Source organism: Parasteatoda tepidariorum, chromosome 2 (genome assembly GCF_043381705.1).
Source record: "Parasteatoda tepidariorum isolate YZ-2023 chromosome 2, CAS_Ptep_4.0, whole genome shotgun sequence".
Classification (NCBI taxonomy): domain Eukaryota; kingdom Metazoa; phylum Arthropoda; class Arachnida; order Araneae; family Theridiidae; genus Parasteatoda; species Parasteatoda tepidariorum.
In genome coordinates this window covers 8801885-8816016 of record NC_092205.1, presented here as the reverse complement: position 1 = coordinate 8816016, position 14132 = coordinate 8801885, and the positions used below count along the sequence as shown (strand labels likewise).

Genomic DNA, 14132 nt, shown 5'->3' with positions numbered 1-14132 from the left:
AACCACTAAATAATGGCATTTGAATTTATTTTTTATCTTGTTCTTAAAATAAATTCCAATAAAGAGTTTCAGAATAATTTTCAATAAAGGTATATTTTTAAAGATCTTCTAAATAAATTTCAGTCAAGATATAATCATAAACAGTTATAAAATAAATTAATTAACACATTTAACTATGTTTTAAAATAAATTTTACCGTTCATTTTCAAATAATCTTAAAAACTGAATGTTTTAAAATTTCTTTTATAAAAATACACTTTTAAATAATGTGAAAATAAATTTTAATAAAAATAGAGCTTTAAATTAATTTCAATAATGATTCATTTTTAAATATAAAATGAATGTGCAAATAAAGATGCATATAAAAATATAATTTAATCTCTCAACTTTAAATATTTCGTTTATTTTTTACACTCGTGTTGAAGTCATTTCGGGTTTACCCTTTCTCCTTCAACTCGTATATAGGTAAATTTAACCCTATTCCAGAAGACAAGAGAACTTCTGCAATAGGTTGGCTGGACCTATTCGGACAAACTTGCTTTCGTGATGGACAATTTTGAGTGGAACTAATCCGCATGAGAGCAGCTTATTTAATTTTTTAACCGTCGTTGAACATCTGACCCAGTTTTTGGGTTTACGACTACTAATGTTCAATTCCGTAGCCTTGTAATTTTGAACCCAATCCAGAAGACAAAAGAACTCCTGGATCAAGTATTGAAAGAAATTTACCTTCGTGGAGGACTTTTTGATGGAACTAAACAGCATTTGCGTTACATGGAGTGGTAAACCACGTAAACCTCCCACGGTTAGCCTGACCCAAGGGGATTCCATGATCCATCTACCACTGCAGATATTTTACGTCAGCACTGTGGTCGGTGCGAGCCAAGAGCGGAATTCCGGGTGCCTGGTTCGGACCAGTCATCGTTGGGATTTGAACCAGGTTAATCGCATTGGAAGTCGAATGCTCTATCCCCTGAGCCACCACGGCTCAGAGCTGCATGGAGAGGAAAAGTGCGTGACAGAGGAATTCCAAACCATGATGACTCGTTACCATTATAGATTTTTACGCCAATATTGGCTGAAAGCAGCAGGAAAAGGGAATTGACGAGCCATCATAGAGATTCGAACCTGGGTTAAATCATACGACGGTAAGTTCCATCGTCTGAACTAACCGAGATGTAATGAATTGATTTTAAGAACCAGCTTTACAAAAAATCCGGCAAATCAGGCACTGGATACTTGTTATATTTGATTTTGTTAAAATTTTAAGCATATGATCTTCATATAAAACCAGTAGACGCGTGATTTATAATATTTGGGAAGAAAAAATTTTTTCATTAGGCTTTGGGAAGATCTTCAAGAAATTTGAGAATTTATAAAAGCGGTAATACTTTTTTTTTAATGAGTTAACAACGGCCATTATTTTGTGTTACTTTTACGCTAACTATTTAGACGTTAAAACTTCCAGACGATCGTTGCATTGAAGGTTAAAGGTCATTCCAAACTCACCGAAATAAGACTATTTTTTTAAATGTCGACCGTCAAAGAATTTTTGTGCCAATAATGAACAACAAAGGTACATATTTCTTTGAAAGCAAACTAATGAATAAGTACTAAAATTCAACTTATTGGTGCTGTGTATACATTTGATTTGACCTTAAAATTGACTTTAATGTAGCAAGAAAGTGAAATTCTGCACAAATTTCAAGGTCAGCCTTTCTTCGCCAAAATTAGAAAAGTATGAAATTTGAATAAAATCACAAATCTATGGTTATTCTTCCTGTTTAACCTGTGTAATTGAATATATNTATATATATATAATTAAAAAAAGACTAGGTCACGTCTAATGTTACTTTTAAAATTCGATATCTTAGGAACTATTTCACCGATTTCGTCATGTAAAATGACATTTTAAATAATTATGTGAAAAATTTTACACTTTACAATTCAAAACTGTTAAAAATAATAAATTAAAAATAATAAATATTTACTAAAACTTTTACTTTGCATGGAATTATTAACGATTTTGTAATTGGGCGCAAAATTTCTTCGATTCGCTTATAAGTTCTCGAGACATTGCGAAATATGTAAAAAAATAAAATTAACATTAAGGAGTTCTAACTTTGGAACCTTTTCTTGCCCAGACTACGGAGACCATATTTTCCAAATCCCCTATACTTTGGGAGTCAGAAATCCGAATTCGCCGAAAAAAAAGGTATGTTTATTCAGAGAAAGCACGTTTTTGTGTCTGATTTCACAATTTAAAACATCGTCTGCACTAATTAATTAACATATTTTAGGTCATCCGATTAAACCATTAATATTTAGTTCCAGAAAATGAGGATCCGATCATTAGATCAATAGTTATTCAGGATGCTCCGTTTTTTATTTTGCGCAGTGTACATCACATATATGTTGATTGTTTAAATACTACTCACAGAAATATGTATTTTTGAGGTTCACTGTTGGCACACAAGTAAATTTTAGAGGTCAAAGTCTAAGAAAATAGCCTTATTTCGAAAATTTTTAAATGACCTTTGACTTTCGAAGCAAAGATCCACTGAAAGTGTTAACAGTTAGTGTGAAAGTAGTAAAACACAAAATAATAGTCAGTGCCCTGGTTCACAAAAAGTTATACCAAGCATGTAAATAGATGTATTTTGCGCATTAATGCGAAAAATCTCCAGTTTTGACCTTTCCAAAAAGCTCGAAACCCGTGTCTTATAGTTTTACATAACGAACTTATACTGAAAATATCAACCAAATCAAAAATGTCAAGTATCCAACCCTGTTTGACTCTTTAAAAAAATGACTCTTGATAACATAATTACAAGAAGCCCAATATGGTAAGATCTAAAACGAAATAAACACACAACACACGAGTTATAGCCTAAACAGATTATCTTTGAATTATTTTTATTAGAAACATAATTGAATTATCTTTAAAAGATTCACAAATGAAAATGATATGATAAAATAACTTTTCAGTAAACGATTTCATATGAAAAAAAATGGCACTTTTCCGAAATCGTCTTTGGAACTGTCAATTAAAAATATTTATTTTTGAATGAAATGAAATACACCAAAGACATAGATTTGGCTGGTTATTTTACAGCATAAGTTAAAAGTTCACAAAAACTTTGAAGGCCAAATTATACATATTTCATAAGAAAATGTGAATGCAAAATTGCATTCTAGTTCTTCAAAGAATTTTTTGTCGCAGCATCTTTATATCACTAAAATTCTATTAAAATCTAAAACATACGCAGTGCACACAGGTCGTAAATTTAAAAGCATCCGCCTCGAAAAAAAAAAAACTTTAAAAAGATTCAGGGTCGTCTCCATCGTATATGGAAGGGCAAGGCGTGAAAAACACGGCATTTTACATAAAAGACCGATAAGTAATCGTTCGCCAAGACTTCGTCACGAAATTATTCGGTGAGCAGGTGCTCTTGATATCGCTCAGAAACACCCAGATTTACATGGAAAAAGTAATAAAAAAATCGTTTATTTCTAGAATAATAGAAGACTAGAACTACTGAAAGCTCCTATGAACAGTTCACGTTGGTAGCCTTGTTCTAGTAGCATCTTCGGATCATAGGATACTGAAACTGAGATCCTAACAATCGATAAACGGTCAGAGGAATTTTTTTTTTAAATTTTACGCGCTTTTAAAAAAAATAAAGCACAGAATACACGATACAGAATTTGAAAAAAAAAATTAAAATTACGATTAATTGTAATTAGTATGATTAATTCATTAAATATGGAGATTATTATAATTGATTGATTAAATATGGAGATTATTATGATTGATTGATTAACTATGGAATTATTAATGAAGGTTATTAAATATGGCGATTATTGCTGTTGATTATTTATGGTTTTTTTAAGTCTTTGAGGAGAAAAAAATAAGTTTTTAATGTAAATATGTTTCATCTGAAAAACTTTCGAATTTTTACAGATTCTGCGATTTATTATATGTATAGGATATAGAGGATAAAAAAAATAGAGATAAACGGAAAAAATTAAGAAAAATATTATAATAAATGTATTGTATTATATTAATGTATTATATTATTGTATTAATAATTTATTACAATAATAATATTTCATATTTGTATTGATATATGCTTTGGCTAAATTAATATAATATTAGAAAGCACTATTTCTTCGGATATCGTGTGAGGATGACAAGATTAATTATATATTGATAATTAAAAACTATTAAAACGCATGGAAGCAGTTTTTAAAAAGTGATTGATTAGATTAGATAAAGGAGGAAAAATAGTTTTAAAGCAAAAAAAATATAATAAAAAACTACTAAACTAAATGGTTGCGCACAGTGATTCATTTAATTTTTTTCATTAACTACAAAATAAATAACAATTCACTGTAAACACGCGTAAATTTAATTTAGTTAAAAAAAAAGCTTAAACAATAAGTAGCAATTAGAAAGTTCAAAAAGGAGGGGGAAAAAACGCATTTATGACATAGAGAAATTCACAAAAATATTAAGATGAGAAGTACAGTTACAGAAATTGAGGATGAAAAAACAAACATGGTTGTAAAAATTCCGGAAATCAAATTGTCACAGGCCTATCAACGTATCTGTCAAGAAACTTTCATAAAGAGACAGCTATGATCGATATTAATAACACTTTTTCGTTATTTGTGAAATCGTTTCACGCGAACTTCCTACACTTCACGCTTACAAAAAACGTGGTCGCCATTTTTCTCTCTCCAAACGATAAATATAGAACATTTCTGATGAAAAATAAGAAACACCGGAGGGTTAGAATGGCTGAGGAATTTTTGTTCGTTTTTTTTAAAAGGTGGGTGCCTTTATTAATAACTTTTTTCTTCTAACTATTTTAACATAAAAAGGAAAATATAATTCCTAAAAGTGTTGCAACGTTATTAATATGGTATGACGCATAAAAATACACTTTTTGACGTTATTCTTCAAGCTGCAAAAAAATCGTTTTTTCTTCCTATAAAAAAATATATTGAAACAAAAATTCAAAATTAACATTCTGCATTTTATATAAATTGAGAAACAACAAAAGGTTTAAAAAGACCAGGGGCATAAATAGAATTTGTAACGGTTACAAAAATGATTATTTAGATATTAAATTTTAGAACATAGTTCGTAAACTGAATCGCCATATTTCCTCTCTGTATTAAAAAATCGTTGGGGCCACCGCTGTTTAGGGCATTTAACTTAACGTTACATTTTGTGTTACTGTGCTAAAACTATGAATCTTAGAACCTTGAAATTACTAAGGTATGTAGAAAAGTTCACAGAGATTACGATGGAATAAAAAAATTTAACATTCGATAATTTATTCGAGAATTATCACTGTTAAACTTGCTGTAAAAAATACGATGCGGGCCACTCTATAGGCCTCAGAAACAAAACAACAGAAATGAAATTCGGCATGCCGAAAGAGCTACATTTGTTTATGAACTTAAAGCAGAGTTTTTTCGAAATTCCAATTTCTTTAAATTTATTGCAGTTTTAAGTGTTTTTTACTACATTTTGCTTTGCTGCTCAAAATCTTGAAAAAGAAGCGTGAAACTACGAAGGTGTGTTGGATTTAAAAAAAAAAATTAGGACAGTTCGAAGATTATTAAGTGACTCGAAGTTCGAAGATTATTAACTTGTAGAAAAGAAGAAAAAAAACGTTGGTACGTTGAAATGCGACAAGAGTTGAAATTTGATAGGACCATTTTGTATCATAATTTAAACGAGAGTTATTTTCCAAAATTCTGATTTGTTCGAAAATTATCGAAATTTGACGAGCTAATCATTTTTTATCATAATTTAAACGAGAGTATTTTCCAAAATTCCGATTTGTTCGAAAATTTAACCATTTTGTATCATAATTTAAACGAGAGTATTTTCCAAAATTCCGATTTGTTCGAAAATTACTGCAAATTCAATTTTTTTTTGTCAGCTTTTTTGGTCTAAATATTGACTATTTACCCAATGTTGTAGAAATGTCTTTTTTCTCCCACAAAGTTTTTATTTTAATAGGCTCGCGCTTGAGTAGATGTCAATCAAAACTAGCAAAAACGGAAAAAATAAAGAGACTACATGCTTCCAGATATAAATCTTATAATTCATAGTGAAAATTGAAATCTTCTATTTCGTTACGATTAGCACATTAACGAAATGTTCTCACACAAAGCTAAGGTAATTCTATATTTTGAAACCAAAATGTTCAGTGTTTTTGTGGGAAATTGTTAGGTTAAAGAAGAAATAAGCACTGATGAATGCGAAGTCTCCTGTATAATATAAAAATTATCATATTAAAACAATTAAACAATTTAGCAACTTTTTTCTTCTTTTATTTTGGAAAGTTTTCAACACTTTATTTTAACTTTTAAACTGCAAGATTAATTTACAATTATTTTATCTAACATTTATTCAAAATCTATAGCTCATTTTTTTTTAAGTCCTCAAAATCTTTAAAAAATTTTGATAGTGGTTGTAAGTTTATGATAAATTTTGAGGGAGTTTTCTCTGTTTTTCTACACTATATTAAATAATAAAATGAACTAATATTCAAATTTTATTAAATTCTATTAAATTTAATCGTTAGATCATTTGAATAATACTGATTATTTGATAATTTAAAAAATTTTTAAGTGCTAAAATAAATAATAAATGAATAAGAAAAGAAAAAAAAGATATTCGTCTTCCATTATGAGCAAATAACAAAAAATGCTTTTTCTGTAACAAAAATTAGTTTCAAAAAACAAAGAGGCATTAGAATACTTAAAACATCCTAATTTCTTGAAATTCAAACAATTTGCGGAAAAAAAAATCCGTTGTAGGAAACGTGAACATTTTTGATTTATATAGTTTACTAAAGTAAAAATGCTTGGTTAAAATTTATAAATGTGTAAGAAATATTATTTAAAATAATTAGCATAATAATTTATTGTAACAATAGCTAAAGTTTAGAAACAATTCATAGAACATTAAAACAATTCATGGAACGATTTACTGAAAATCACTAAATTTAAGCAAATTACGGAAAATCGGAAATCAAACTTTTGATATTTTCTTAGAAGAATTACCTAAAATTTGAGAGTGGCTATTTTTATAATTTAATGTGATAATTGGATTCTTAATCAAATGTTTTTATCTTAATAACACCCACCGGGGAGTTAAGATTTGATGATTCAAACGAGATTAAAACAGAAATTTGACAATCGCGCCACCTACAGCGAATCAAATGAGAAAAACACTTCCATGTTTATTAATGATTACTAATGGCATATAAGAAGGTGTGGAACACAACCCGATTCCGCCCTACAAAGAAAGAAATTAATTTTATTAATTCCTCCGAAGTTTCCACGGGATAGGGGAAGGGGATGCTTCTTTACCCCACCCACACCCCTAAGAGTGAACATCCAGAACAGAACTTCTATAAAAAGACGAGGGAACTGCAGCGACAGAGCGTGTCTTACTTAGGAATATTTTTAGAAAATGAGGGCGGAACTAGGTGGAGTGTAGAACAAATTTTTTTATTCGAAAATTGCACCTGTGTTCGACTCCTGAACTTCACCTGTTAAAGACAGGGCAAGTATTTAAAGGAATGTCATAAACAAAAAAATTTTGTTCTAATGAGAGTTTTTTTTATTGCTGTTCAACCTCAGTGCAACACGTTAAAACGATATTTTAAGAATGCATGTTGTTAAAAGAGCTCTTTTTATTAAATTAGGCAAGTGTAACATCAACACAATTAATAATTAGAATTTTTTTAATTATCATTATTAAATTTCTAATTTCTTGCATAAAATAAAACAAAATTAATTTAGTTTGTTTCAATTTCATGATGCAATGCAAAGAGGAAAAAATTTTGGTAAGATTAGCCAACAACAAATGATAATTCTTAAAACGATATTTTAAGAATGCACGTTGTTAAAAGAGCTCTTTTTATTAAATTAGGCAAATGTAACATCAACACAATCAATAATTAGAATTTTTTTAATTAACATTATTAAATTTCTAATTTCTTGCATAAAATAAAACAAAATTAATTTAGTTTGTTTAAATTTCATGATGCAATGCAAAGAGGAAAAAATTTTGGTAAGATTACCCAACAACAAATGATAATTCTGATAAAAAGAAAAACCATAATTTTTATTAATTCTGAATAATAAAACGAAAATGTACGGTTTTTGAATCATTCAGTTTTTTCCGCTCATATTATAACGGTTTACCGGAAATTCCGGTATTCAAAATTATACTTCTTATTACTACACACTTAGTACAAAGTACAAAACTGAAAAGTAAATGTAATCAAATAAATGGATTTTATGCCATGCTCTAAGGCAGTGATCTCCAACACCAGGGACGCGGACCGGTCCGGTTCCGGTCCGTAGATCAAATGGTCCGCCCAAAGAACGTCAAATTATTTCCATTTTATTTATTATGTTTTAAAACCATCGTTGAACAGCCGACCCAGTTTGGGTTTACGACTACCAATGTACAACTCCGTAGTCTTGTCATTTTGAACCCAATCCGGAAGACAAGGGAACTCCAGGATCAAGTATTGGGAGAAATGTTGCCTTCCTTGAAGACTTTTTGATGGAACTAACCCGCATTTACCTTACATGAAGAAGAAAACCACGAAAACCTTCGGCGGTTAGTTTGAATGCAAGGGAATTCTAACCCATGATCTGTCTAATACTAAAGATGTTTTTACATCAGCCCTATGGTCGGTGCGAGCCGTATGCTGAATTTGTATTGACCAGAATCGAGACGGTTCACCTAATTGGAAGGCAAACTCTCTGTCCCCTGAGCCACCGCGACTCCGAGGAATTTCTTTGTCTTCGGGATCTGTTTCAAAAGTACGAGGTGTCGGAGTTGAACATTGATACCCAAACTAAAATAACAGGTCAGTTGTTCAATACCGGTTATAAAATGTAAGATAAAACCAACTGAATCCAAAGGAAAAAAAAAAATCAAAAACAGATTCAGTTGCCCCCTCTTAGAACAAAGGTATTAAAAAGAGTAATAATTTCTCTTTTAGAGTCCTAATAGAGGGACCTAATTTTTTTTGCGTCCCTCTTACAAAAAAACATCGAACTTTTCCACGGGTTAATGAGTTTTTTGAGAGTTCAAGCCGCCTACTAATTCATCATTTCCTGTAGCGAACCCACTGAAAATATTTATGTTTTTCATTTTTTAGTCACTAATTTATCACTCTTGCAACTTTCAACGCTCTCTCATAAATAGAAATGAATAAAATAATTGAAGAGCGTCGTCTCATTAACGCCCTCGCTTCAACGTGACGCTCGACTTTTTTTTCCCCTAATGTCCTAAATTGAATGTCCAATAAAAGAGATCGTTTTCCAGAACTATCTTTTAATTATTTTTATATTAAAATTTTTTTTAAAGGAATATCAAATATCAGTTAATATCAAAGTAATCGAAATTAACAACCCATTTAATGCCTTAAAATGGACAAACTAGTATACTCACGATATCTCGAACATCAATATCTCGAAAACCTTATTATGTCAAAAAATATATTTTTCACCCAGGCATTATATATTCACCTAATGTTAATTTTATTTTCTATATCGAAGGGTTTCTTTCCCAAAACCTTGTCATGTCAAATTCTGTTTCGAAATAGAAAATTAATTTCTTGAGAAAAATCACAATGCAAGTTCATTTTAAATCATTTTCTTACTATTTAATGCATAATTGCTCTTGTTTTACTTTAAAAAGTAAAATTATCATTGCTTTAGACTTACAATTAACTACCGTTACATACATGTTTAATAGTAGTTATTCTTATGCTTCATGATTCTGCTTATCAGTAATATTTTAGAATACATTTTTTTAAAACTTTTCAGAACGTATTTAGTTCTGAACTTGCTATCTCAAAAACTCGCTATCTCGAAATTTTTTTTAGCGTCCCTTCAACTTTGATATATCGAGAGAATACTGTATTACCAACTGCGGATGTTACTACATGTGAAGAAACAAAGTAAAACACAAACAATTAATGGAGCAACGCCTTAAAAAAATTAAATATATATATGTAACGGTCAATGTGAATAGTCGGTTATTATTAATACTAACCGGTCAATGTTAATAATAGCCAAATAAGCCAGTTAAAGTGAATAATTTAAGTAATTTTATCACCGGTTATTGTAAATAATAACTTTTATTGTGAATATTTCAGTATCGTGATCTACCACGCCAACTTGATTTTAAACTAAAAAAATTAAAAAAGAAAAGAAAAACGTGTATATGCCTGCCCGGGGGTGGCTACGAGTTATACCCTTCGAGTTGGTCCCTTTCTGTGATGTTTTTTCTTTTAGTTTCTAGCAGGCCGCTGCCTGGAAGTTGCCAAGACTTGGCAATTATTCTACCACACATAACGATACGGAATCTCCCCTTTTTATTTCTCACTTTGACCAAAACGGTCACTGTTAACTTTGACCGGTTAGTATTACTATTAACCGGATTTATCATTTTAACCGTAATGCGGCACACCCATGTCCCAATGCTATATAAGTTATTTAATCATATTAACCTTATAAGCTACATTTATATATTTACATTTTAATTTTATAACATAAAAAAAAAGTCGATTGAACTTGATCAAAATACTTTGTTTCGTTTAAATACATATTACGTAAAAACAGTGTCCAAGTTAAGCATGTCGCATTGTCTCTAAATCAAGCATAGTCTTAGTTTATAACAGTTTTTTTTATTTATCTAAATGATTTTTAGGCTGTTTCTGAAATGGATATCCAATAATAAACAAACTGTTTGTCATAAGTATCTTCCCCCTTCTTTTATTCATAAACTCCTATTTCAGTTATCATTACATTCTGCAAAGAACGTGTTATCTTTAATACCGACATTTTCGCAACGTCAAAGGTTTTGCCGACTGGCGTAGGATATAAACAAACATTTCATTTTGGCTATCTTGGACACGTGTCCATAGCTTAGTCTTAACATCACAGTGAATGAAATAATTATAGTCCATGCTTCATTAATGTCAAGTAAAAATTAATCTACTTGACGTAATTACTTTCTACACTATTTTATTTCAATATGGAGTTATAATTCAATTGCAATCACATTCTCATCTACCCATTTACTATCCTAATAACGGACAAAACTGTCTCTTGAGTTTGAATTTTTGACAAGTCACAGACGTACAGAACAGCAACGACTGGAGTCCTGAATCACGAACATTTCAATCTCGTCGTCGTAAATGTCGCCATTTCCCGAAAGAAGCACCGACGCATCATTTTTTTGTCGGCACCCTTGTCTGCAGCAGAGTATCATAAAGAATCCGAACTGCATCATAGAGATACCAGAGCGACTGCTGAAGAACTTCCAATTGGAATTGTAGCGCGGTTGCAAAAAACTTCGTTATTCCGAATTCGTAGTAAATAAATTACGGTCTGTGCGAAGACTGCACGCTGTGATCTTTTCCAAGAAGCAATGCGGGAAATTTACGACGAGGAAGACGAAGAACAGTAGAGAGAGAGAACGACAGGGATTCTTCAGAAAAGGTAGAAAACAACAATAAAAATTCGAATTCTTTTCTAAAACAGAAACGTAAATCTATTCCAGTTTAAGTGAAAACTTCACGCTTTTACTTGAAAACAGAGCATAAATATTGAATAACGAAGCTAGAAAAAAAAAATTTGGGTTTCATGAAAAGGTGACCACAGTTAGAACAAAACAACAGCTAGACGACTTTAAAGGTGACGAGGGGGGTCACTCAGAAAACATTCCGGAAAACGATATTTATGGGCATTTGCAATTTACGAAGTGAAAAGAAAGTTGGCATGTTGTTCTGTTAGCAACAAAATATGTGTGACTTCAAAATAAAATTGAATGTATCAAGGTCATACGAGTTTTTTATTTGAAAAAAAAAATCTTATTTTTTTCATTTAAAAGAAGAAAGTTCCGAACATTAAAGTTTGGTATGTGCACTTTATATTACTTGCCAACTGTGAAAGTTATAAAAATAATTAGGCAATTAAAAGTTTTTAATGACATAAACGATATAAATTTTTAAAATTCATTATAATTGCACAATCAGCTTTATTTAAAATTCCATTTTTCGAAGGAATGATGATACAGTATAGTTGAGCTCAATTATTAATTTTATTTTTTCCTGTCACATTATCTGTTTTACTTTTACACATTTTTATACATGTATTTATCAATGTTCTCTCACGGAATAAAAAAGGGCAGGGGTGCTTGACCACAGAAACAGGCACTCACCACCGTAAACATTTATCAAAATGTGAATTATTATGTAATAGTTGAATTGGATCCTCAATTTTTAAATGACTCTCTTATACTATTTTATAAGTATATGTTACTGTGCATGACCGAAATTAGAGGTTGTTGACTTCCAACGGTGAATGTTGACAATCACATAGTCGCTTTGATAAATGTCCGAAACATGTACTAGCTCTAGGTGAGTGTCACTGCCCGGTATGCCCTACATCAATGCTTTTAAGGTCAAGTGCCACTACCCAGTATGCATTTAAACGGTACTCCGAACACTGATGTTTCTCCTAATCTAACCTCAGCAGATATTAAAATACTTTGGACATTCACTAAAGCGATTGTGTGATTGTTGACATTCACTGGCGAAAGTCGACATTCTCTTGATTTCGGTCATTCACGGTAATATATATTTCACGAAGTAATTCTCATTCAAGTATCTAAAGTAACAGAAAAATTTGAAACTTCTGAAAAATAATATAAAGTCAATCTAAAAGACAATCTCGGTGTATAAATTTTCTTCAAAAAAAGTAAACTAAAAGAAAAGGATTAATTAATAAACAACCTGAAAGCTTTTTTTTTATATTTTAGACGGAAAATTATGAGAAAGTAGACATTTAAAGGTGCATTTTTAAATAAAATGCATTTATTTGAAGAAAAAAATATACTCTCCAAGCAAAAGATGTGAATATCTCTGAGGCCGAATAACATGTAAATTTTAACTATATAACTAGACAACACAAGAAAAATTTTTAAATAATTGAAGTTAAATAATTATCAGTAACTAAATAAATCAGAAGTGGATTTTTCATTAAAACAGATGGTTAAGAGAACAACCTTTTCCTGAAAAAATAAAATAAAAAGGCAATGTTTTTAAGGGATAGCAGCTTATTTTTACAAAAAGGGCTCATTTATAAGATATAAAAGAGCAAGTAGGGAGGGTCGGTCTTCTAAAAACGCTTAGGGAGAACACTGTTTTTATCTTTTTTTTACCTTTGTTTCTTTTATCACGTAATAGTATTTTTTTTTAAAAAAAAAAAAAACTTTTTTAGAATTTTTAAGAATGTTTTTGTAATTTTAAAGTTAAACATTGTCAATTTAACTTTATATTTAAATAATTCTAGAGCATTAAATTATTAAAGGCTTAATTTGAATTCATACTTAATCTTTAAAATTGAAATTTTAATAATTTTTTACGTTACATATTATCAAAATACTATTTTAGAATTCCACCTGGGGCTGATTGATTCATATACTACACCTTACTGTACAACTGATAAAAAACATCACTAATGCAGGGCTCGCGCTGAGCATTCGCCATCTCGCCAAATGCGATAAATTCGTAAATTGGCGAGAAAAATTTTGTTTTAGGGCAAATATTGGCGAATGTTTTTTTTTCTACCGAAAAAAATATATATATCTGTCCCTCAATCGCGGGGAAAAAAAGGTGAAAAGAAATTTTTAGGAAGAAATCTTGCATTTTTTGTTCGATTACAGTAATTTCGGTTAGATGAGTCGCATAATTAATTAGAATTATATTAAATCCAGAAAATGTAAACATCAGCAACAAGAAAGATTAGGAGAAACATCAGTGTTCGAAGTACCGGTTAAAAGCATACTGGGCAGTGGCACTTGACCTTAAAAGAAACATTAATGTAGGGCATACCGGGCAAATAAATACCGGGCAGTGACACTTAACTAGACCTAGTATATATTTCAGACATTTACCAAAGCGACTATTTGATTGTCAACATTATTAATAATATATTATATATATAAAATATAATAAACATTAAATATATATATAATTATAATTATAAATATACATTATATATTTAATTAC

The 14132-nt window shown here is 30.2% G+C and overlaps 1 protein-coding gene across 38 annotated transcripts in view; it reads right to left on the bottom strand.

Moving 5' to 3' along the window:
- LOC107456393 (focal adhesion protein tensin) overlaps nt 1–14132 on the bottom strand; it is a 348273-nt gene that overhangs the window by 139980 nt on the left and 194161 nt on the right. The gene's annotated exons all lie outside the window — the stretch shown is intronic.